Source organism: Dipodomys merriami, unplaced genomic scaffold (genome assembly GCF_024711535.1).
Source record: "Dipodomys merriami isolate MVZ:Mamm:240054 unplaced genomic scaffold, mDipMer1.0.p SCAF_17, whole genome shotgun sequence".
Taxonomy (NCBI): domain Eukaryota; kingdom Metazoa; phylum Chordata; class Mammalia; order Rodentia; family Heteromyidae; genus Dipodomys; species Dipodomys merriami.
Genome location: NW_027203048.1, coordinates 2,995,078 through 3,022,589, shown reverse-complemented (window position 1 = coordinate 3,022,589; position 27,512 = coordinate 2,995,078).

The following is a 27,512-nucleotide window of genomic DNA, read 5'->3' as shown; positions in this document are numbered from 1 at the left end:
AAGCACTCTACCACTGAGCCAGCTTCCCAGCCCTTCCATTATGCTTTTTTAAATGCAAAAAAGACATTATATTCAAGAGTGACTGTGAAGTGTCCCACACTTATAATTAATTTTAAAATATTGTGTTTTTAATTTAAAAATATTTATAGTTTGTAGATATAGTAACAAGCTTGTCTTTCCTATTTTTCTCTTCTCTAAATCATATACACTAGAACCATCTTTCAAAGGCCATTTGGAGCTAAGCGATTTTCATGGGTTTTTCACCTTTAAATTATAGATTCCTGTATTTGGCAATCCATCATTTTCAAAAGAAAATATGATTATAAAAACTACATGGCAGGGAGAAAATTGAAAAATTAAACTTTCCAGAGTGATGACATTTGAGGAAGTAAATTTATTTTTCATTTACTGACTTTGCAATTCTTACCTTATTATTACTATAGACGACAAGGTGGCAGGTAGGAATCATAGCCCTTTTAAAATTTCTTTGTACCATGTCTTACTGCTGCAGTAGAGGTTTTATCCTAAGATGACATCACTCAATTCTAGTTTTGATTGGTTTCTGGCCATTTTGATTTACTTGGGTGAAATCTAGAGTCACCAAATTTTTGTAACCTGTGAAAGGATTGTTTTAGTGGTGCTTATGTTGATGGTGATGATGGCGGTGGTGGAAGATGGTGACAATGGTGACAGTGATGATGATGGTGAAGACAGTAATGGCGGTGGTGATGATGGGGACTTTGGGAGAAAGCAGCGGATGTGGAAATGTTGAGCAGCTACTTTCCTGAGAATTAGCAAAATCATTGGACAAGTATTTTACCGGTTTGTTAGCTGGCAGCAGTAGAAGTCATTTCTTTCTACCATACAGAGGGGTTGCAATTACATGAGCAAGGTAATGAGTACATTTCTTATCAAGCACTGTTGCCTCCTCCTTTGTTTCCCCTTCCCATTCCTATTCCTTCCCGTCCCTCCCACCCCCCCTCCTTACCTCCTCCCCCGCCAAAGTTGTAAAGTTCCTTTTTCAACAAAAAAACTTGTACATCTCATTGTTGCAATGGGTCCACCTGTATCCTTATTTAAACAATTTGTTTTTTCCCTCCCCTCCCCAAATTATATCAACATCAAATACAGTGAAAGCAGGGGTTATACCATGGGGGAGGGACATACAAAGCAACAAAGAAATAATCTTATAAATATGTTAGAAACAATTGCAAGAAAGAAAAAACATTTGAGTCCTTATCTTAGGGTTCATTTCACCTAATATCAACATATCTGACCTTTTCTGCTTGACTCAGACATATACTAGTCATTGCAAATAAGGGAAACCATGGGACCTATGTTTCTTTGGGCCTGGCTTACTTCACTTAATATAATTTTTTCCAAGCCTTTCCATTTCCTAACAAATGGGGCAATTTCATTCTTTCTGATTGATGCATAGAATTCCATTGTGTATATATACCACATTTTCTTGATCCATTCATCTACTGAGGGGCATCTGGCTTGGTTCCATATCTTAGCTATGGAAAATAATGCTGCAATAAACACAGTCGTGCTGGTAGCTTTAGTGTGGTCTTGTTTGTGATCATTCCGGTAAATGCCCAAAAGTGGGATTGCTGGGTCATAGGGGAGCTTTATGTGGAGTCTTTTGAGGAATCTCCATACTACTTTCCAAAGTGGTTGAACAAGTTTACACTCCCACCAACAATGAAGTAAGGTTCCCTTCTGTGCACATCCCCTCCAGCATCTGTTGTTATTAGAGTTCTTGATTTTTGCCATTCTAACTGGGGTGAGGTGGTATCTCAATGTTGTTTTGATTTGCATTTCTTTTATGGCTAGGGAGGTTGAGCATTTCTTCATGTGTCTATTGGCCATCCTTCTTTCCTCTTGAGAGAAGTTTTTCTTTAAGTCTTTAGCTCACTTATTTATTGGGCAGTTGTTTCTTTGAGGATTTATTGTTGGGGGATTTAATTTTTTGAGTTCCAAGTATATTTTATGAGACCCTTGTCCATTGTATGGCTAGTGAAGATCTTCTCCCAATCCGTGGGCTTTCTATTGATCTTGCTAGCTATGTCCTTTGCCATGCAGAAGCTCTGCAATTTCATGCAATCCCATTTGTCCAATCTTTCTTTGATTTGTTGCATTTCTGGGTCTCTATTAAAATTTCGGCTTGTGCCAAGGAGACCTAGGGTTTCTCATATTACGTCCTATAATGTTTTCAGAGTGTCTGCTTTGACTCCAAGGTCTTTGATCTATTTGGAGGTGATTCTGGTACAGGGTAATATATAAGGATCTAGCTTTAGTTGTCTACAAGTGATTAACCAATTTTGCCAGCACCATTTACTGAAGAGGTTGTCTTTCTTCCATTCTACTTTTTTAGCTCCCTTATCAATGATTAGATGGCTATAGGTCTGTGGTTCATTTCTGGGATTTTAATTCTATTCCAAGTACAAGTCATTTCTACATCTGATTAGTGCTCCCTGGTAATAGAGGAGCCTCTAAATCAGTCTAATACATCTCTATGCAGATTATGCATCTTCAGACCTTCTATGGATTTTTCTAATCCAGGTGAGATTCAACACCGAATCGTATTCTTCTTCAATTACAGAGAGTGGACCTTCTCTTATCTTCCCTGAAATACTGATTGAAACATTGTTTCATAAGGGGAGAGATAGACTCATACAACAAATATGAAGTAAACAGAAATTAGAACCTATGAACTTCTAGTAATACATTCTAATCCATCTAATTGAATTACTGCAGACAACTTTTAGAGATGTTTCAGAATTGCACAGTTGGGGATTTCTTTAAATGGTGCTTACATAATTATGTATTGATGCATTGATGTGGCTTATGCCATTTGTCACTGTAGAACAACCACATATCAGAAAGATTTTTGCCACATCCACAGATTTTGCCATCTTGCAATGGCATTCTCAAATTTGTACTCAGGTGCCATGCTTATTAACCACAGAATGGAAATAATGCCTGCAATATTTCTATTTCCTAATGTTTTCATAATCGAAACCCATCTAAGCGAAGATTTGAAAACTAGCAATGTAGAAATGGCCAGAGATGTTTGATTCTTTGGGGAACCACATCAGGACAAAGGTCTTTGGATTCATGGCTCTGTCATTTGGGCCAATATAATGTGGGATAAATAGGATTGGGCTTCTTGTTCTCTCTCTTCTAAGAAATGGTTAAAGGAAAAAGGCAGTCTCTGGCTCCTGGAAATTGTCATGTCTTGACTGTGATGCTAGGAACTTTTGACATGTCTTAAAATCACAAAGGAAGTCATTTTGGGGAAGAAAGCCAAACTACTCAGCCTTCCACAATTATGATTCTTCTTTGGAATCGCAAAACAAAGAGAATGATCCATGTGGTTATTTTCTTCTCTCCAGGGTGGTAGTAAATGGTACCATTATGGATGCCTAGAAGTTAATGAATTGCAAGCAATAGATGACTTAGGGCATTAGGCTAAATTCTCTGGAGATCCTGTTGAAAGAGGCTGTATGATGAGTGGGATAATGGTACCCACTGTATTATTCTGCGTTTCTTCTCATGAGAATAGTACATTTCCTTATTATTTAAGGTAATTAGAGAGGGAGTTTTCTGAAACTTGCATCTGAAAGCAATTTAATCTACCTTACTAAGCAGCAGAGTGAATTGGAGTTTACTTCTCTTTTTCTTCATTGATGCACTTGGGCAGCTAATGGCTAAAGTCAATAAATGTCACCTGCAAAGTTGTAAATCCATAGCTCTATAGTTAAGTTCTCTTATTTTACAAGAACTAATCATTTTTTAGCTTCATTAAGATCCTGAAGTTTCAAATATTTTATACATCATTTGTAAAACAAAACCGAAAAAATACATTATCTTTGCATTTTATGAGATTTAATAACTACTAATGAAGAAAATTTGGTCCCAACAATTGCTGACTGTTGTTGACAACAGAAGTGTAAATATAACCTCAATTTTTGTACATGGCTTACAATCCTTCAGATGCTTAAAGCCATGGCTGGTATGTGTGTATCAGGCATGGAGCATTAGGAGCTTTAGGTAGACAGGTCCATAGAGGAAGGTCAGGGAGAGTATTTTCTTAGCAACATTTCTCATTTTTCTTACTATGGTAACAAGTGGTGAGTAGTTGTTTATGAACTGGTCTCAGAATTATTTGAGGAGTTATTCAGGATTTCTTATAATTTTTTTTGTCAGTTGTGGGCTTGAACTCTGGGCCTGAACACTGTCCCTGAGCTCTTCAGCTCAAGACAAGTGCTCTACCACTTGGGCCACAGTGCCACTTCTGGTTGCCTAGTGGTTAACTGGAGATAAGAGTCTCAAGGACTTTCCTGCCCAGCTGGCTTTGAATTGTCATTCTCAGATCTCAGTTTCCTGAGTAGCTAGGATTACAGGCGGGAGCCACTGGTACCTGGCATAAATATTTTTAAATAGAGGAATTTAATTAATAATTCATTGCAAAATGTTGCTTTATTCTGTATATCTACATTTTTCTTCAAGAGATTTCTACATAATCAAATCTAAATCCAGAATTTTGTTGAAATTTATCTATGTATCTATCTATGTATCTATCTATCTATCTGTTATCTAATTAATGATCCACCTATCTATCTATGATCTATCTCCTTCAAAGTAAAATCAGAAGTGTCATTGTAATATACCACACAGGTGAAAATTACACTGATTAAGTAGTAATAGGACTACAGTTCTTCACCATCTTACACTTATGTTCAGTTTTTCACTGAAGTAGTTCAAAGAACACAGCTTCCTAAAGAAAAAATAAAAGCCTAAGAATATTATAATATATATACATATATACTTATTAAATGTAAACCCTTCTTTACTTTCAATTTGGTAGCAGTATGGGTGCAATCCCCAGTGAAAGATGGGTGTGAATAGTAGTTTCCATGCAGAATTAAAATACTATGGCCCAGGGCAGAGAGGCAAGGCAGCAGAGGCCTCCACAGCACAACCATCCTGGTAGTGATGACAGAATTCCAGCACTGGCTGCTCACCACCAAGTCTGAATTCAAAGCAATTTCAATCTGAAATTTGCTATTGAGTTGTTGCTTCAGGCCTCGTTATGATTTGGATGTGAAGTAATGTCTCTCCCGCAAGGATCTTAGGTCGAGGGCTTTGTCCCCAGCTAGTGGTACTACTTAGCAAGTTACTAGAAACTTTAGGAGCTGAAGCCTAACTGCAGGAAATGTGTCACTGAAGGCATGTCCTTGGAGTTGAATCTCATTTCCCATGGGCCAAGGTGAGCAGCTTCACTCCGCTTCCTGTCTTATCTCACCACAGCCGCTGTATCAAATAGAGACAAGGACTAGATGCTGAAACCAAGGGCACATATAAATAATTATCGACCTTTTAATTGTATTTTCTCAGGTGTTTATTACAGCAAAAGAATGTTTAATCAATTCAGATAATTAATACTAAAGGAGTGGGATCCAGGCTGCGCTTAAACTTGGTTATGCTTCTTAAGCATTGGAAGTGGTTTGTGGAAGGAATTTGGCAAAGTAAGATGGAGAAACCCTGGGATTCTGTAAGCTCAGCTTTCTGGGCGATTCTGGTGGATCTGTGAAGTCCAGAAGGCCAATAAAAATGGAGAGTAAAGACTGTACTCATTAGGTTTCTGTTAATATGAAAGACTGTATTGAGAACTAGATTAGATACCATTCATGATACATTCTGACAATGAACTTGTTTCTGTTTTTTTCCATCTCCTGAGACTTTCTGAGGGGTGAAGAGTTTAAAGGTGTTTAATTAATTTAATGACAGAAATTTTAGGACAGTCTAGTACTCTAGATTTCACATTCTTGGCTGCTTGTAGCCAAGTTCATAGTGAGAGCTGGTGGCACAGCAGAGCAGTAAGACTGAAAATGACTGCAATTTGGTCAGGAAATCCCATGCAACGTTGGGGCTAAGAGCAAACCCTGTGTAAAATTGGGGCTAAAACGATTCCCAGTTTCTGAAGAGACCTGTGCCATTAAAAAGAAGTCAAGAACGTTCCATTGGGACAACAGGAAAGATGCCATGAAAGCATTCAAGGTATTAGCCAGATACCATGTTGAGATCAAAGAAATGCCAGTTACTGCTTGAGTTGGTGAAAGACCTTGTCATCATGCATGTGATGGTGGTCTTAGAGGCAGGAGCAATGCAAGAGTTATGGTGTCAGGGAGGTTCTCATCCAGATATCACAGGAAGGCCTGGCAATGTGTGGTACCACCAGGCTGCCCACATAGAGCTTCGGAGTGAGTGATGAATGGGGTTGTGAAAACGGAAACAGGTAACATGAGGGGAGGAGCGGGGTGAGACAGATGGGGTGTGGTGAGAGGGATGACAATGATCAAGATGTACTGTATTAAAAAGGTGACACGCTGTATTAAAACCCTTCCCACAATCAAAGGTAGGTAATATAGATATATGTATATATACATATATATGTAAGTATGAAAGCATATATCTATCTTTGCACATATATTTACATACACAGACATATACATACACAAAATTTTCAAAATAAGTGGTAAGAAAATAAGCGAGTCTATAAAAGATATAGGCAAAAGATCTGGACATTTTAACAAGGAAACTCAATGTTTTTAGTCATTGAAAAATGTACTCTGAATTCCCAATGAGATATCCATTAGAATGGGTAAAATGAAATATTGACCATTTCGAAGAAGAAGGAAGAATGCAGTAAAAAAAAAAAATTCAATGCAAAAATAGGAAAAACAAGGGAAGGGGTGCGCTGGGAGGGATGAGTGGGAACGTTAAAAGGGTGACACTGATCCGGATGCCTCATTTTCATAAACTGCTGTGTTGAATGCCAACTCCTTTGTACAGTGACTTAAAGACTATATATCCATATCTATATACATATAGGTACATCTTATTCTGGCAAGGACCAGGAGGAACCCCCATACAATGCTGGTGTGTGTACAAAAGGGTAACTCCGTTGAAAAAATGTTTGGTAGCTTTCATTTAAGTATTCTGCCCCTCTAATATTTAATGAAGAGAAATAACAATACATATCTATAAAGTACTTTCAAACAAATATTCCCCCAAACTGTATTTGCAATGCAATTACTCAAAGTAAGAACAAAATCCAAATGCTAATTAGCAGATAAATAGGCAAATGAAGTCTGAAGTATTTGTAGTGAAGTAAACACTACACACACTCAAAGGTTTTGTTGTGGTTAGATTTTAATCCTAAATACTCAGGAGGCTGAGATCTGAGGATCATGCTTTGAAGCTAACCTGAGCAGGAAATTCTGTGAGACTCTTATCTCCAATTAACCACCTAAAAAGCTGTAAGTAGAGCTGTGGCTCATGTGGCAGAATACTAACCTTGAGTGAAAAAGCTAAGAGGTAGCACCCAGGCCTTGAGTGCAAGCCCCAGTACCAGAACAAAAGCAAAAAACAAAGAAAACTAAACAAAAGAGCACATAATATATTATTTCACACACAAACATTCTGGAGAAATGCAATCTACTTAGAAGCATATGAGGGTTTGCCCTGGGGCAGGAGCTTGAACAGGAAGGGGTAGGAGCTTGAACAGTACAAGGGGCATGTAAGGAGTTATCTATGGTTGATATGTATTATTTTGAGAGTAGTAATGAATATATAAATGCATTAAGATGTATGAAACTTTTACTAATTGTGTATGGGTTATTTATGCCAATTACCTCTTGATGAATCTGCAAGAATAATTTGAGAAGTCACGGGATTGATAGAAGCAATGTCAAATTGCCATAGAACTAGAACACTTCCTGAGCTACTTCCAAGGTCATATATCGAAATTGATAACAGAGTGCATGTGCTTTGGGGAGCTATTGGAACATCCAAGAAAGAGTTTTCATCCAAGAAGTGGAATGCCAAGGGAAATAGTGACGATAACTAAAAAGCATCAACAGTAATTCAGGCATCATAGGAACATCATGTCCAGAAAATGAATTCATCCAGGGCGTCCCAAGGTACTGAGTTCTGGAGTGATTTACCTCATAGCAGGTTTGCAGAAGTTGACTTATTAGCTACAGAGTATCTCATTGTAACTCATTTGCATTTGGGAATTGAAATTCCTGAATGGATAAGAATGCTTACACCAGCAGACAAAACACATACCCTCTTATGTCAGGAACACTAAAAATTGCTTCCAGAATTTTGCTTTGTAAGAGGTCAGATCTTGGGAGCAGGAGAGCGATGATTCCTCATCTCTTCTTGGAAATAGCCTGTTAATAGTAGTCCCAGTCCATGCACCTTTCCCCCTCAAGATCCCACATTCCATTTCTCTTCCTTTACACTTCACACTGAAGTATCCTTTTTCTGTAAGCCCACCTCACTATCATGGCTGAATAATTGTCTTTCCCCCCTATTTCTGTGTGGAAGTTTGAGAGTCAATCCCTCAAGCTGTTACTTTATTGAGAAATTAAGTCTTTGCAGTTGATCGAGTACAAATAGTGTCATTAAAGAGCTCTTGAATTCTATATGACAGCCAGCAGGGAAACTGCCATTTGAAGATGTCTACAAGCCAAGGAACTCAAAATATACAGCAATCCACCAGAAGCTAGGAGACAGTCATAGATAGTACTCTTCTTCACAGTTCTCAATGCTAAGCAACTCTGCTGACACCTGGCCTAAGACTTCCACCTGAAGAACAGTGAAACAACATTTATCTATTGTGTCAGTCATACAGGTTGTGATGTTATTTTATTTTAAATACAAACCTGTGAAACCAATACACTTATTTCCAGCTATGATATTTGCATATTAGGTCTGGATATTCTTTTCTAGGAAGAAAAGACAATGCTGCTCAATTCAATTTTTACTTTAACTTTTTTTGGGAGGGGGGTGGTTCAGAAGGCGCTCTGTCTCCTAAAGTGATGTATGTAGGCATCATATTTCATCTGTTGATTTAATTGTACCAGTTTACTTCATAGAGTCGAAGGGGGCTTTCATATAAAATTGCCATTCTCTCACACTTTTGTAATGAATTTCTATAAAGTATTACCATAGGGACCATCTGATTTCAAATTTCATCAGGAAATCTGTAACACAGAAAGAATCCTATCACTCTCCAAATTTCAGGTGTTAAAGAAAAACTGTGGACAAAACACATGTAATGGAATTCATATGAGCAAAGAATGACCCATGAGTCAGGCAGCACTCATAATCAGAAGAGGTCTGAAGAACACTGCCATACAAGATAGGAAAATATGTACAGACAAAATGGGGGTATAAAGTTCAGGCACTGCCATGCATGTGTCGTATGTACCAGCTGAACTTCAGCTATGCATTTCAGCTGAGACCTTATTGTCCTTTACAAAAAAATACTTCTAATCAGGAACCAGTTCATTTCCACACTACAGTAGGAGACAGTTCCCCATGTAAAAATCTTACTATATGGAGAAAGACTCAAGGCATTAAATCCCTGTGTGATTAATTGAATATAAACATCTTCATGTTACCTGGATGCATGATCAGATCCAACTCAGAGAGCTTTGATTTTTGGTAGCAAGACATAAAACACAGCGGTGATATCAATAACTTAAAAACCCTACAATGGATATAACACCATAGCCAAATGAAATAGCACAGGAAGCCAGGTGTCAGTGGCTCGTGTCTGTAATCCTAGCCACTTAGGAGGCTGAGATCTGAGCTCTCAGTTCAAAGCCAGCCCAGGCAGGAAATCCCTTAAGACTCTTATCTACAATAAACCACCAAACAAACAAACAAATAAACAAACAAAAAATACCAAGAAGTTGAGCACTAGCTTTGAGTAAAAAAGTTCTGGAACAGCATCCTGGCCCTGAGTTCAAGCAAAAAATATTGGCATAAAAAATAAATAAAATAACAGAGACATACTGAATTTGAATGAATTATGCATAAGTAACAGTGATCTAAATTTGACATTTGACAATTATTTCCACAGCCTTGTTTAATTTTTATAGAGAGTTTATGGAAAATCATTCATTACTTTCAGTCCTAAATGTGGGTATTAGAATAATTTTTAGTATAGGTCATATACAGGAAACTAGATTATATGTATCTGTTGATTTATTATTTATTATCTTTTAGTAGTTGTACAAAAGGTTTTCTTTTCTTTTTTGGGGGGAGGGGGTCCGGTTGTGGGCCTTGAACTCTGGGCCTGGGCACTGTCCCTCAGCTCTTCAGCTCAAGGCTAGTGCTCTACCACTTGAGTCACAGTGCCACTTCAGGCTTTTTTCTTTTTGCTTACGTGGTGCTGAGGAATCGAATCCAGGGCTCCAGGCATGCAAGGCAAGCGCTCTACCACTGAGCCACCTTCCCAGCCCAAGGTTTTCAATTTAACATGTCAGTTTGTGAGTAAAACACGTCTTGATTAATGTCACCCTGTCATCATTCTTCCCCATTTCTCTCAACCCCAATCATTCTCGCTCTTACCTGGTTCCATTTTCACATATATGCATTGAATACTATGACTATCTTTGCTTACCCTTCCTCTCTCTGTTCTTCTTCTTCCCCTCTCCTTGACTTCATGTTCCCTTGATAATATATGTTCTGGCTTCCCGGTATTCATTTCATTAACTGTAAATTAGTTGTTCAATCTTGCTTATGTAAGCACTATGACATAGCCATTCTGTTCTACGATTAGTGCTAGGTCAGATCTCCATGGTGAGTTCCATGATCTGATCTCCACTCTCAGTCTAGTCAGGTGCATATAGTCTAATGAGGCAGTAAACCTTACAAACTATGATGAGTATTCAAAAGGATAAAAATGAGACCTTGAGTATGATCTGGAAGAATAATAAAGCCTAAGTATTTCTCTTAAGTACATGCCTGATTCATAAATACATAAACGATGACTCTTTGCACAATAGGAGAGTCAGCTTTAACCCAATTTTCATACTACTCAGACACAAGAAATGATGCAACAGGTGAATAGAGCACAGTTTTAGGAAGTATGAAGAAAGTCCAGGTACACTGAATGCTGGAGGCTGCTATCCTATTCCTTTCTACTTCTTTGTGTGCATTTCTTTTCTGTGTGTCAACTTCAACTGCTCCTGTTTCTTGTTTCCTGTCTGTCCTGGTACTTCTGGTTTATATTTTTATACAGTGCAGAGCAAGGACCTTCCTTGTTGAGTCTGGTTCCTTGAGAAAATGTCCCTGAGAAATGTTTCAAACCGTCCAGCACAAATGCTTTATTCTAGTGACAACATTGCAACAGCAAAACTAACACACAGGGACAGGATGTTCAGGAGTTGACAATACCAAGAGAAACTGCATACAATATTTCCTTCAATAAGCTAAGTAGTAGGTATGAGCAAATAAGAACTAGTTGGCAGGCATATGCCACCGCTATCTCTTCAGACCAGTTGCTTTGCCCTGTACGTATGCTCAGCTTGTGTTTCCTGGTTTCCATTGCTTTATTGCAGTTACATGCAAGGCTGAAAACAGCTCTAGAGCAATGCAGAGAGCAGGGTTCTGCTGGGTATGCAGAGACCAGTTAAAAAGACCAATGCAGACTCTTACAGACGGACCTCATTTCTAGCAAGCAACCAGCCCTTGGGGAGCCTTGGCGTCCTCTGATTGGCAGCCATAATTTCATCTTTTGATTGGTTCTGATCAAAGCTACCTTACCTTTCCCATCATTGCTTGCCTGTGTGCTCTACCACTCCTTGTCAATATGTTCATAACTTTTGTGTACTGCAAAGTATGTTTATTACTTGGGAGGGTCAGTTGGTGGAATCTAGGATTAATAAAATGTAACAACTGTTTTATTTAATACTTTATACTAGTGGAGGAACAGTGAGGGGACAGGAAGCAGAGGTGGGGCAAAGGAGAGCAGAAAGAGGAGGTTAATATGGCTGAAGAACTTCATGCTCACTTATAAACATAGGTAAGGAAACTGGTTAAAATTGTTTTAAAAGGTGCAGGAAGAAAGAAATAGGACTAAAATGATTAAATTAATCCTATGTATACATGAAAAGATCACCATGAGACTCCTTTGCAGGATAAATCTGTGCTAATGACAAAAGGAAAACGCCATATGCTTACCTGGTACAATATTAAAATGTTTACAACCTCATGTTTGTAAAAGGTGAGTTTGCAAACACAGACTCAGGTTGACAAAGATAGCTAATTTATTCATTTCAAACATTAAATACGCTTTTAAACATTTAGTTATGTTTTAATGACAAATAAAATCACCAGTTAAGACCAAAAGAGTCAGGACAAATAAGTATAATTCATTGTCCTGGACAGGATCCTGGGAGAATACTATAAGGAAATCTTTTAGGAGGTGAAAACTGAGAAAATATAGAATTTATAATAATATGTCAATTAATTGTAATCAGTGTTGTATAACATAAAATATTAGTAATAGGAGATGGTGGATGAGAACAAATTAGGACTCAATGTACTATGTGTAAAATTTCTATGTAAATTTAAGATGTTCTAAAATTTAACAGGTTTATTTATTTTTTGTTCAAGTCTTGGGGCTTGAACTCAGAGCCTGGGCACTCTCCCTGAGCTTTTTTTTTTTTATTGTGAAAATAATGTACAGAGGGGTTACAATTACATGGGCAAGATAATGAGTACATTTCTTATCAAGCATTGTTGCTTCGCTTCCTCCTTTGTTTCCCCTTCCCATCCCTTTCCATCTCCCCCCTCCTTCCCCCTGTGCCAAAGTTGTAACGTTCGTTTTCGACATAACGACTTGTACATCTCATTGTTGCAATGGGTCCACCTGTATCCCTATTTAAACGATTTGTTTTTCCCCTCCCCCTCCACTAATTATACCGACATCAAATACAGTGAAAGCAGGGGTTATATCGTGGGGGAGGGACATACAAAGCAACAAAGAAATCATCTTATAAATGTGTTAAAAAACAATTGCATGAAAGAAAAAAAACATTTGAATACATATCTTAGGGTTCATTTCCCTAACATCACCTTATCTCCCTGAGCTTTTGTACTCCCAGCTAGCACCCTATCACTTAAGCCACAGCTCCACTTCTGGCTTTGTGATGGTTATTTGGAGATAAGAGTCTCATAGTCTTTTCTGCTTGAATTGTCTTTTTAAACTTCAATCCTCAGAGCTCAGTGTCCCAAGTAGGTAAGATTACAGGTGTGAGCCACCAGTACCTAGTGTAAAATTTAAAAGTTGATTTAAGCAACCAAGGTATTATTTATAAAAACCCATTTCATATATCCCAGCAAGCCATATGTCAGTCCTTTCTAGTCTGCAAGATTACAGGGATGAAAAATTCTGAGTCTTATAAAACAGCAGGTAGAATTTACACAAAAAAAAATGTTGCTTTTTGTTGTACGTTATTAATGGCTCATAACAGAAACATGATTCCTGAATGATAAAGTGATGACTGAATTCAAATACCATTCAATAAATTATGATTGCTTTTTCCCTCGAATTGTTTTGGTTTGCAGATTGCAGGATAGATAGCTCTGTATTTAAACTCTGCATTGAAAGTCATAGTTCTCTCATACTTCCTTTCCTCTGTTCCCACCCTACCCCTTCCTTCTGTCTCCTTTCTTCTTGTTCTTCCTCTTCTTCCCTTCTTGCTCTTTGAGCCCTGTTTCTTGAGCATTTTCCCCATTTCCTGCACCAAATTTAGGAATGTACTCCCTCGTGAGACTGGGACAAGCAAATGGATCACAGAATAGAATGCATTATACAAAGACCTTTTCAAAAGATCTTGCTAGTTTTGTTTCTTTAAAAATGCACCTAGCAATGGGTTCAGGCTACGTACTCTGACCCAAGCAAACTGTAACAGATAAAGACTCATATACAATGGAGCAGCTCAGTTGGCCCGTGTTGGCCCCATGGTCATAGAAGTCGCTAGGTGAGTGCACCCCATTCCATGGCTGGAGTTTCTCATGGGCCCATGGGAAAGAGGGGTTTCCAGCTCAGTGCTTGGGACTGTAAGTGCCCCGGGCTCTTCAAAACACAGTTGCTGCATATGATATTTAAAGACTTCTAATTCTCTAAGGGCTGGCCAAGGAGGGTTTTCCTGTTTTTCCAAGCTGCCTTGCAGAACATATTATACTGTCCAGAAATGATGTTTAAAGTTTCCATAGCTTCTGGTTCTCTGGGCCACATCACCTTGCAGTTGCCCTCAAATTGTTTCTGAATCACGTTTCCTCTGGCACAAAGCAGGAGCCCTCGGTTCACATTACCCCTTACAATGCACAGCGCGAGCTCGCTCTCTCTCCCTGCTGCAGAGGAGCTCTAACGTCAGAATGAAAAATGATAAAGCATACATGAAATAGCAACCACATGTTCTCAGCCGTGTGGCCTTAGATCTGCAGGGCCTTTCAAAGCAGGGAGTAAAACATCTTTTCAGGTCTTGGTACCAGAGATAGAGTCTGTTGGGAAGCATCTCTAGGGCTGGAGTCTCCAACTGGGGGTGATCTGGGGCCCAGAGGGGTTCTCTTACTAATCAGAGCCACGCTAGAAATGGCAGAGGGAAATAGATATGTGAGGGAAGGAATGAGGAGAACAGAGCAATCAGAAGACTAGGTTCAAGTCTCTGTGGTGGCCATGTGTTCAGTTGATTCTACACCTTGACTACCAAGCCTTTCATCCTCTTCTTTCCAGGCCTTCTACCCTGAAATTGATTGCTATAGAATCCTTTTAATTGCTATAAATCTGAAGACCTTTAAATTTATTCAACACCCTGATATGTTAAAAAAAACTAGAACTAATTCTCAAAATGCCTTAAAAGTCCCTCATAAGAAGGAAAAGTAAGAGTCCTTAAGATAATTTAATTGTGTGTGTGTGTGTGTGTGTGTGTGTGTGTGTGTGTGTGTGTGTGTGTGTGTGTGTGAGATCTTCTCATCTCTTGAGACTCTTGCTTGGGAGACATTTACCTTAAGTCTCAACAACCTAATCCTTGGGCCCTATATGTGCCAGGCGTACTTCTCCTGCTCATGCATCCTCTCCAGTCTGTGAAGCTCTTGCTTCATAGTGACCCACTGAGTCATTAATAGACATTCTTAATTGCTCAAGTCTGGCATCAGTCACTTTGTGATTGATAACTGTTCTAAGAAAGCTTGTATTTTCCTTATATGTTTCTGAATATATCTTTATTATACCTTCTACAAAATTCCATACTCTACTTTTTTTGTTGCCTGTCATGGAACTTAAACTCAGGGCCTGGGTGCTGTCGCTGAGTTTTTCACTCAAGGCTAGTGCTCTACCTCTTGAGCCACAGTACCATTCCACTTTTCTGGTGGTTAATTGGAGATTAGAGTTTTGTGGACTTTCCAGCCTGGGCTTTCTTCAGATCACAATCCTCAGGCCTCAGCCTCCTAAGTAGTTAGGATTACAGGTGTGAACCATCAACACCTGACAATTCTATCATACTCTAGATTTTTTTTGTACTTACAATTCTGTTTCTTACTGAACAGTATGGACAATTAAAAGATCTTTTTTTTGTCCCTTGGCATCCAATCAAATTGGTAAGAAATTATTTTCTGCCACAGAAATTGGCAAACATTACAAGTTAAACACATATTTGGGTCCAAGAAAGCCATTTGTTAAACAGTTACCAGTCTAGCTCTACTTTTATCCATCTTCAGAATCTAGCTGGGGGCTGGGAAGGGGGCTCAGTAGTAAGTGTGCTTGCCTCACATGCATGAGGTCCTGGGTTTGATTCATCAGCACTACATAAACAGAAAAAGCCAGAATGGCACTGTGGCTCAAGTGGAAGATTGCTAGCTTTGAGCTGAAGAGCTGAGGGACAGTGCCCAGGCCCAGAGTTCAATCCCCATGACTGGCAAAAAAGAAAAAAGAAAAAAAGAAAATCTAGCTGTGGATCTGAAATAGTCTCTACAAAAAAGTGGAACTAACAAATCTATGAAAAAATGATGCAGATGATGAATCAATAAACCAATAAATGGTGTAATTATGTAAATATAACCTCTCTGTACATCACAATAAAATACAGAAAATAAAATCAACAAAGACAAAAAGGAGCTTGTACCTACCTGAATGGCTAATCATAAGACAATAAAGATAGGAGAGTTAAAATGCATAATTAAATCAGAGAGAAAATAACAGAGATTCAAACTTTTCTTTTCTGATCTCAAGAGATGCATGCCTGTAAATGTGGCCAAATGATAAATGTAGGACCAAAGGTTAACCTGAATCTCTCCTATCAATCACATTTAATTTCTATTTGTAAAGTTTAGGTACTATCTTCAGTGATTTTCATATCTGTACAAGAATCAGATTGCTCAGAATATAGTCCATTATCTAAACAGCTGAACTTGTAAAAAGAACTACAAGAAATTCAAGTTTAAAATGGCATCTGACTAAGTGATCATGAATCACATTTCATTATCACTAAGTTCCAAACCTGAGTTTGACATGCTATATCTCCAATAACTTTACTGCCAAAACTGCCTCAAACTGATACCCACTGTACTGCCAAAATCTGGAAAGAATTTCCACTTCCTACAAGGCCTCCAAAAGTGTGTCCAGTTAAAGAACCTGACACTTCTCCTTGCTGTGCTTCTACCACAGGAATGAGCTTTCTGGATTGAAAGAAGTAGACAATCTTTAGTGCCTCCACCTGTATCTGCAACCTGCAATAGAAATGGACATTGTGACCCATATGAACTCCAGCCTTCCACTGGGAGAACGCCTTCTTGAGTTCACTGGGCTCTTTCTGTCTCTCCTCCTGTTTTCAACAGTTTCTTCTATGAAATCTTTTCAGGATGGAGGCGCTCTTCCCACAGCCAAGTAGGAACTGTGCGTGTACATGAGTGGAAAGGGCTCTCTGGGCAAAGTGGGGAGGGCACAATTCCAGTCAGATCCTATGAGCCTTGAAGCTCATTGAGCTTCCAGTGAGATCATATTGAGACTGGAGCCTTGAAAGTATCTACATGGAAATAGAGATGGGTTTCAGAGCTGGAATTCTGCATATTCAAAAAGTTCAATGACATTTTTCAGAGTACATTTTAAAAGGAAGAATGGAAGGAAATATATCTTAACAAGAATCTTTGTTAAAGTTTAAGAATTCCCCTTATTGACAATATTTAAGATGAATTCTTTAAGCAAGCATAAAACAGATGAGTTTAACTTGGAGGACTCGGGGGAGAATTCCACTTGGTATGTCTGGGTTGGAGGGAGATCTTTGTAGTTAGCCATCTTCAAGGAAAGGAGTTCTGGATTGGCCTGTCTAAAAAGTGATAGAACACATGCAAACTTTCAACCCACTTCTTCTTGGAAATCTGCAAAGGATTAAAATCATCACAGAGAGATTAGGAGGGCTGCCAGTCCTGGGTCTTCCAGCCTCCACGATGTAGCCTGGTCAGTGTTGAAGAAGCAGCTGTTCTAGAAAGACTCCTTCCCTTTGCCAGTCCCTCTTACCCCATCATAGACTCAAAGTAAAGCATGGGACTTCCATTGGGGGAGAAATTAAGCTTTTAGCTCCACTAGCAGCAGAACATAAACTAATAAGCAGTCTGTAAAAGCAAGAGAGCATGTCAGCATCTTTTTCTTTAAGCACATACAGAATATATAGCATACTTCCAGACCGCTAGTACTCTTGAAGTTGAAACATACAACATTCTATGTTCAGTTGTGTAAGAATAAACAGAATACACAAACCAAAGCCTATAGCATGCCACTTCTGCACTTCTGAAAGCTGTTAAACTATTCAATGAGCCACAGTGAAAGGGGTGGCCCTACTTAAAACAGGAAGAGAGAGAGAGAGGAAAGAGAGAGGGGGGAGAAAGAGGGAGAGAGAAAGAGAGAGAGAAGACAGACAGACAGGCAGATAGGCAGACAGGCAGACAAAGAGAAAGAGAAAGAGAGAGACAGAGAGATCTGGGTAGAAAGTCCACTTTTCTGAGCATGTACCCAGGAAAGTTTAGAAGCTGATAACTTAGTCTCAGACTGTTAACATATTGCTAGGTGCCAGCAGGAAAAATCTAGATGGCACTACAAGTGGCACTATGCATCTGTACACTACTAAAATAAACACTATCAAAGTTCTAAATATGGAAGTAAATGTTTGGTTGTTCTATAAGAAAAAGAAAAAGAAAAACCAGCAGGTAGTGGTGGCTCAGCCAACCATTCAGGTAAGTCGGTGAGTTGTAGGATTTCTTTAGCTCCTGCTCTGTTGGACCCCTGTATTTAGTGTGCTGGTCAGAGAATCCACACTAAAGACACACACAAGGCTGTCAGATTCTTGGAAATTGTACCAGAAACTGCTGGATGGAGGTGTCTGTCCAGAGGCCTCAGCCTTTACTGTCTGGAATTTCTCCAGCCATGTCAGACAGACATCGTCCTCTTGTGAAATTCCTATCAGCGGCTAGAATAAGACAAAGTTCTAAGCATATTCTAGGACTACAGTCTCCATTTACCACAGGCATTCATGCATTGTTTCAACGTTTGATTCCATCCCCTGTCTTCTAATAAGGCCATGTTTTTAAAAATCATCAAGATCTATTTTGGTTAATTGTTGATTAAAGAAAAGAAGCACTATGTAAAAATCATAGAGGGGAAGAAATTAGAAGCAGCATCTAACCCTTTTCCAAATTTGTAGAGTTCTCATAGGGTTCCTAAAGCACAACATTTATACATACATACACATATGTGTGGATATATATCCATATATTCAAGTATTACTACTAAATTACTAGGCATATTTATATTCTATCAAATTTTTTGAGGTCAATTATTTAATAAGTTGGAAAATTGGTGTTTCTTTTGTTTTAGGGGTAGCATGAGAAATAATTATTGAGTCACTTAAGGGTATTGTGATTCAAGAAAAAACGAGACTCCGCTCAAGGCAAAGCTGGTTGGTAATTTTATGAAAATATTATTCTCAAGAGTTCTATTCTAGTTTAGGCTTTGTAGTCATGTGGGAGTGGAGAGTTAACTGTCTCCTATGCCTTGTCACCAAGTATTCAGTAATATTTTCTCCTAACATTTATTAAACTAATCAGTATACAAAAGAATTAATGTACATTACATCAATAGTTCTAAGAAGCCCTCAAATGAAGCAAATGCTGCATTATGCATTATAGGCAAGAAGACCAATGTTCAAATAGGCTAAGTTACCCAAGTCACCCAGCTACTGAATGTCACTTGAACACAAAAAAGCTAGAGCTGAAGCTAGTATCCTGTTTAAACACCACACTTCTCCCAAATGGATGGGTGGTCAGTTTTCTATCCTTAGAGCAAAGAGCTGATGTTTCGGGAGGGGATACACCAGGAGGAACCACCAAACGCTAGGGGATGGTAGAGCAGTCTAGACAGCACATTTTCTTACATTAGCTCACTTCGGAAGCATAAAAACTAGATGATTTGACACATCTGCATTGACTTCAACATGCTACAATGCAGCTTCTGTTAGCATTACTCTACCAGTTAGTCCTTAGATCTGAATCTGGTCCATGTTCAAAGAAAGCATCTTGTTCACCTAACACATCTACAACACATTTGCTCAAATACTTGGGATATTAGAGATGTTTCTACCTGGCTCAAGCTTATCTATTTGCATAAAACATTTAGATATTCTATTCCTAATGCTTTTAAAGGAAAAAAGTCTTCAGAGCCTAAGTATATTTTCCTTAACCTCTTTTTTTAAAAAAGTAGATGAGAAAGGAAAGAAAGGCATCAGGCTTTACATAAAGGAAATAGCTCCAGGCAAACCTCGCGAAATATTTTAATGGTTTAAACATTAAATTTAGCAAGTTTTCTTTCATTTTCTTAACTTTGTTCCTTTTGAACTGGCTCAACCTTCATGTTTAATTCTTGGAGCTTTCAAGGAAGAGCTCACAGAAAGTTATATACACAAATATAACAAATATTTCAAATAAAGCACAATGCATAAAACAGAGAACAGGAGAACACTGACAACAGCTGCTAGATTTAACATTAATAGTTTTGAAAGATTTTGGCTTGAAGGTTAAGAGTATCTTATGACAATAAGCAGGCTTTGTATATAATGTCAACAGTCCTGTTGCAACACGTCCAGTTTTAATTTATTCTTTTTCATTTGTATAAGACAAATAATATAATTATGGATGTCTGGTTCATGACATTCAGTTACAAAAAACGTCCCAAATCAATCATGCTTCTGAAGAAATAACAACTATTACAAACCTCTGGCCTGTATGTCTGGTAATAGCTACAATTTGGTCTAAATGTGATAATATGCTTCAAGTCTTTATGCAGTTATTTTATTTAAATGTGTGTTTGGTGTACTGGTGTGTAAATCTTTGAACTTTCCATCCAATTTGATTCTCCAGAGCATAGCATGACTACTATTGAGTCTACTTGAGAAGTTGAGTAAAAGAGCCCTCCCCCCACATAGACCAAATAGATACACATGGAAGTTTTCTTGGCCTCTGGCTTGGTCCAACACAGACTCTGCAAGTTCCCCAGGCAAATGATGAGAGCAACACGCACACACACACACAGACACACACACACACACACACACACACACACACACACACACATGAAGAAACAAATTTATACAGAAAAACATATGTAAACAACATAATTTTGTATATTATACTTTTTGTTAAACTTCAAGATGTCAGATTAGAAACCTGCTCCATAATATGAAGGCAAGCTAAATAAAAGACACAACAAAGTTGTTTTGTAGGAAGCAAATGAAGTTGGAGTTTGGCTTGTAGAAGGAAGAAGGTTTAACAAAACATTGGAGGCCATTCCCCTTCTAAGAATACACAAGTCGACAGTAAATGTCAAGGGAAGGTACTGGCTGACCCAGCCTTCCTGTGTACTTATGTTAAAGGACACCTGAAGCTTTCCCACACCCAAGCAAATGATACAGAATCCAGATCTAGTAAGGAGACCAGACTGGTACATAATTCTTGAGATCTTCCTCTAAGAAAATGCCTTGGTCTTGAACATTACCTTCTAGAATAAATTTCTATAATGAAAACAATGAAAGGAGCAATCATTTCCTAACAAATGGGGCAATGTCATTCTTTCTGATGGAGGCACAGAATTCCATTGTGTATATATACCACATTTTCTTGATCCATTCATCTACTGAGGGACATCTGGGTTGGTTCCATATCTTAGCTATGGTAAATAATGCTGTAATAAACATAGTTGTGATGGTAGTTTTAGTATGGTCTTGTTTGTGATCATTTGGGTAAATGCCCAAAAGTGGGATTGCTGGGTCATAGGGGAGCTCTATGTAGAGTCTTTTGAGGAACCTCCATACCACTTTCCAAAGTGGTTGAATAAGTTTACACTCCCACCAACAATGTAGTAAGGTTCTCTTCTGTCCACATCCCCTCCAGCATCTGTTGTTATTAGAGCTCAAAAAAATCGTTTAAATAGGATTATAGGTGGACCCACTACAACAATGAGATGTACAAGACGTTATGTCGAAAAACAAACTTTACAACTTTGGTGGGGTGGGGAGTGGGAGGGGTGGAGGTGGGGTAGGGGGATGTGGAGGTGGGGGGTTGGAGAGTGGAAGGGAAGGTTGGGGAAACAAAGGAGGCAACAATGCTTGATAAGAAATGTACTCACTATCTTGCCCATGCAATTGTAACCCCTCTGTATGGGATTTTCACAATAAAAAAAGAAAGGAGTATATATTATAAGCACAGTAAAGCATGGTTTACTCATACTGTTTTGTACTGATTTCTCACTACAATTCTATATAAACAAACATTATTATGTATGTTTGGCATATAAGAAAACTGAATTAAGAGACTGGAGGCATGACTCAAGCTGTGGCGCACCACTACGTAAGTACAATGCCCTGAGTTCAAACTCCAATACATCAAAACAAAACCAAAAACATAGAATGAGTTCTTCCACTTATATGCAAATACAGGACATACACCCAGATCTCTTCTCTCTTTTCTCTTTTTCTTTTTACTATTATCTTTAAGTAGTTGTACAAAGGAATTGTCATGTAGCAAAGCAGTTTGTGAATATTCTGATTAGTGTCACTCCTTTCAACATTCTTACTCTCCTTCCCACCTTTTCTTTCATTCATCTTAATCTCGTAGGCTATACATTGGATTCTTGACTGCATTCTACCCATCTTCTCTTCTTCATCTGTGTACCCCTTTCCTCTTGACCTGACTCAACCCTCACCCATTTTGAGTACCAGTTTTTTGGTATGATCCAGCAATTCCATTCCAGAGTATTCACCCAATAGATTCCAAATCAGAACACAGTAAAGTCACAAGCACCGCTATATTTATTGCAGTATTATTCACCATAACCAAGGTATGGAATTAGCCCAGGTGCCCCTCAGTGGACAAATGGATCAAGAAAATGTGGTATATATACACAATGGAATTTTCCTCCTCCATTACAAAAAATGACATTGTACCATTTGTAAATGGGAAAAAATGTTAAGTAAGTCAGGCCCCAAGAGATAAAGGATGCTTGTTTCCCTTTCATGTAGAAGCTAGATTTGGCTTATAAACTGCTAAGTAAACACATTGGGTAGTATAAAAGTGTACACAACTATACTAACTGAAATACGGTGGATTCAAAGGAGATCTCAAATACTGTAATTCCTTAGAAAGGCCAAAATCAAAGTTCAGCAAAGTAAAACACCAAATCTTTCTTCTAAAAGTATCTACAGAAATAATCTTTCTTTCTTTATTTTTTTCCAACAATGAAAATGCTAACGACTGGATAAATCTCTTGATGAATGTATGATTTTTTTGGCTGTTCTGCCCTTCATTGAGGGCTTAAGAGTTCACTTTGTCATGCTTACTTTGGTAGGATCTAGAAGCATCTCTAGTGTCTTAACTGAAAACTTTGAAAACTGTACTTTGAGAAGCAATGACCAGTAAATTGAATCTCTTCCTGACCACCCACAGGCACACATCTGCCCATCTACAATAACCTCTACTATTATATTAAACTACTGAATGTCAACACTAAACATCAGGAAAACCTTAAACATTAGATAGCAGAACTTGATGTCCTCATTTTTGCTGATAACTTACACTGAAGTTCAGTGACTGATCAAAACAGAAAAAGGGCACCAAGGTAACCACCATTGTTCCTTCAACAGACATTCCAAAAGTCCTTTTGTTTTATGAACATGACTGTGTCCACAAGATAAAAGACAGCAAGTTCAAATTCATACCCTCAAGGTGATCAGTCCTTCACCCAGGATAAATGCCATGTGCTGAGGGATGGAGAGGGGCACTGGATTCTAGCAAAAGCCTCTTCCCTAAGTCTACTGTTCCCTAGCCTTCAGGTAAAAGTGTAATAAAAAGGACTTGTGACCATTTTAAGCATTTGTAAACATTGATGCTTTATGCTCTTTATTTCTCCTGCAAAGATAAATATCAAAGTGTCTACAGCTCCAAACCAGAGAAATTCACCAGGCCGATTTCCATATAATAGAGGACTCCTTGTCTCTCATGAATGGAGTAATTTCTTTTCTATTGGATACCAGTTTTAGAATACCTAAGAAAAGCCATTGTAAACTCAATGAATGAACAAGGGCCACATTTACAAAGTCAACATCAAGGAACTCCGCATCTTTCAGTAGTATGGGTGGCAGCCATTATATAGTAGGTAGCTTTGTGCACCATATCTGTACACAGCACTGTACACTTGTAGACTTAACCACTACTATAATTCTGTGGTGTCTAGAATGGTGATCACACTAAAACTCTTGTCATCCCATTTTCCAGGAAAAACAACCCCTACCCAGGCCCAGCAGAAGTTTCAAGCAGAGCACACCCCCATCCAGCTGCACTGTGAGGGATGAGGTGGTGTGCGAACAAATGGCACCAGGACAAATTAGGCTACAAATTAAGCTCTGTTCCTAATGTGGAACCTACACCCCTTGATGTCCAAAATCAGAGAGATGAAATAAGAGGATGAAATCTTTTTATCTAGCTGTGACACCTTAAGTTTCAGCGGTATACACAACACCCTATATTGAAAGCAGAAAGTTACTGGCAGGGGTGGGGTGGGGGATAGCATTTAGAGACCTTAAGAGTTTCCTCAGACTTGTGACATGTTAGTCTGGAACAAGTGAAATTTAACGTTCTGCTAGTAAGTTTCTACTCTGCCCTGGTCTCCTTTTACCACCACCAACTCTCTCTAAGTCCAAGTGATTCATTTTATGTCAATACCTCAAATTGTCATGAATGGAACACAGAGATCTTAGTTCATCCAAGAATCTGCACTTACTTTCTATATGTTTGCCTCTCTGAAAACAAAGTATTTTTGTTTTCTTTCTTTCCTTCCTTCCTTCCTACTTTCCTTCCTTCCTGACTTCCTTCCTTCCTGACTTCCTGACTTCCCTTTCTCCTTCCACCTTTCTTTTTTTTCTCTCTTCCTTGTACCAGGTCTTGAACTTAGGACCTCTCACTCTCTTTTGACTTACTTGATCATGGCTGACACTCTACCCCTGAGCCATACTTCCAGCCCAGAATTTCTCTGATTAGCTGAAGATGAGGTTTTGTGGGCTCTTCTAACCAATCTCATTTTCAACTGTCATCCTCAAGATCCCAGCCTCTGAAGTAAGTAGGATTACAGGTTCAAACCACTAGCCCTCAGATTCTTTTTAAGGTTCTGAATGAATTTCATCATATATCGTGAAATTACATATCAAAATACATACTTATCATTGATGGCTGCTTTTGGGAAGATGTGGATTTGCTCATTAGAAATTCAAGTGTGGGAGGCTTGATCTCCATGGTAGAACTATTGGGTGGTAATGGGGCATTTGACGTGAGGGCTACTGTCTAATACTATAAAAATGACTATACTGCTAAAAGAATATACAGCTGCAACAGAATTCCATAAAAAATTGAATGCCATTTTCCCCAGAAATAAAGCAATCAATCCTAAAATTCATATGGGTACAGGAAAGAGTAGTCAAAGCAATCCTGAGCAAAAAGAACAAACCTGGAGATATAACAATATTTGACTTCAAGTTATACTGCAGAGAAAAAAGAAAAAAAAATCAGGGAACGGAACTGCACAAAACACCAGACACATAGACGATTGGAAGAGAAGAAAAAATCCAGAAAAAAGCCCACATAGCTAAAGACATTTGATTTCTGACAGACACCAAAAACATATGTTGGATGAAAGACAGACTCTTCAACAAAAGATGTTTAGAAAATGACATTCACATGTAAAAGGTTGTGAAATTAGACCCCTATCTGTACAAAAATTAATTCAAAACGGATGAATGATCTGATATATTAAAACATGAAATTTAGAAACAGGAGGTAAATATAGTGAAAATCATTGAAAATATAGGCATAGAAGCACTTTTTTCAATTATAGGCCAATATCTCAGGAAATAAGAGCAAGAAGCCACAAATGAGATTGCATCAAATTAAAATGCTTTGCAGCAAAGGAAATAATTATAAGGAGACTGCAAATAGTCTACAGAATAGAAGAAAATTTTTGTCAGTAAAAGATTAACAACCAGGATATATAAAGAGCTCCAAAATTTAAACACCAAATAAGCAAATTATTCAGTTATTAAATGGGAAAACATACTGAAAAATCACTTCTCAAAGAAAGAAGTACAAATAAATGTTCAACAAATACATGAAAGAAAATGTTCAACATCCGAAAGCAATGAAGGAAATGAAAATCAAAACTATAGTGAGACTTTTTTTTCACCCTAGTCAGAATGGCAATCATCAGAAAACTACAAATGCTGGTGAGGATGTATGGGAAAAGGAACACTTACACACAGTTAGTAGAAATGTAAATTAGTGAAGACACTATGGAAATCAGTGTGGAGGCTCCTCAAACGATTAAAATTAGAACTATCATCTATATTTATTTGCCCACACTTGGGAATATTTCTGAAGGAATGTAGAGATGCTTTCCTACCAATGTTTATTGTATTCACGATAGCCAAGTTATAAAACAAGCATAGATGTACATCAAATTATGAACGAAAAAAGAAAATGTGGTGTTTATACACAATGGAAAATTATTCACTCATAGAAAAAAGTATCTATATTGTTTTTAGGAAGATTGATAAAACTGTAGATTATTATATTAAGTGAAAGAAGACAGGCCAAAAAGAAAAATAATGAATATTTTCTTTCATATGCAGAATTCAGAACTAAGAAAAAAAAATAAAAGAATGACCTGAGAATAAAACAGATTGTATGAGGGTGGAAACCAGCAGGAATAGGAAAAGCAAGAGAAGGGTGGAGAGGTGAATATGAGCTAAGTATTTGGTATGTATATGTGAAGATAGAATAGAAACATGCATTAAATATTGATTTCTAAAGGGGGTGGAGGGTAACAAAGCATAATGGGGGAACTAACTTGATTGAAGTACATTATATGTGTGTTTGGAAACATCACAATAAAACTCTTTTGGGACAATTAGCATATGCAAATAAAAAATGAAAATAAAAAGTTATGGTATCTAATGGGAGATCTTCAGGTCAGTTGAGGGCATCACCTTTGGGAAAGGATTAAGGTAGTTCTCATGAAATCCACTCATAGTTGAGAGAGGGAGAGAGAGAGCAAGAGCACTCTTTTGGTTCTTGTAAAGGCCCGAGCCTGGCCTCACCTCCTGTTTTGCTTCCAGACCTTCAGACCCTCTCCTGTTACTATTCTATCCCAAGCTGTGACACCAAGAGGTTTTTACCAGAATTGGATCACCACCCGATGCCATCATGCCTTGTGCTACCAGCACTATTAGCAGAGTTTTTCTCTTTATATGCAGCATAGCTCAGTTATTTCATTATAGCCACAAAAAACTGACAAATGTATAATACTATCAACTTTAAAGTCAGTTTAAACCAGAACAAAAATGCTTATAATATCAAGAAATACTGGAAATAACTACAAATTGTATCTCAATGTTTAGATATTCTTCTTCCCTTTAGTGGTAGGCCAGGGTTCATACAATCTTTAAGCATTAAAATTTGATATGTTGCAATGATATTCTGCGACTGATACGGAATAAAAACAATACTGAAAAAAGAAAGGATTCAGCAATATCTTCAACTGTTAAATGAAGTATGGTCAAACATATTTTTTAGAGGAGTTTAGTACATGTTAAATTGGAGGTTTTAAGTTCCAGTGGACAAAATGTTTGGAGTGTGCATCCTCTTCTATTGTTCAAATTTCACCATATGCTGGCAATTAGATTCTTTGGAATGATTCAAATTTATGAAGAAACATTTTAGAATACCACTAGAAAATAATGTGTGAGAGCAGGAAAACATTGTGACAATTCACAAAAGTTCTAACGGATTAAAATAGCTTGAAGACGCTGCTGTTGACACTGTTTTCCTGTTGGAAGCTAGAACTTCATGGCTCCTCCTCGTGTTGTAGGCAGATTTTCACATTTAAAAGCCGACTGAAGCCAGCATAAGGCTTTGCAATGGATCTGCTGCTGGGTCTCATACATTAGGCAGTACACTTCTTAAATGCAAAGAGCCAAACGGGACTCCAACTTGCTTGAACCCATGTTCAGTGTAAGGATAGACAGAAACTGGAAATATGAATGGAAACCTCA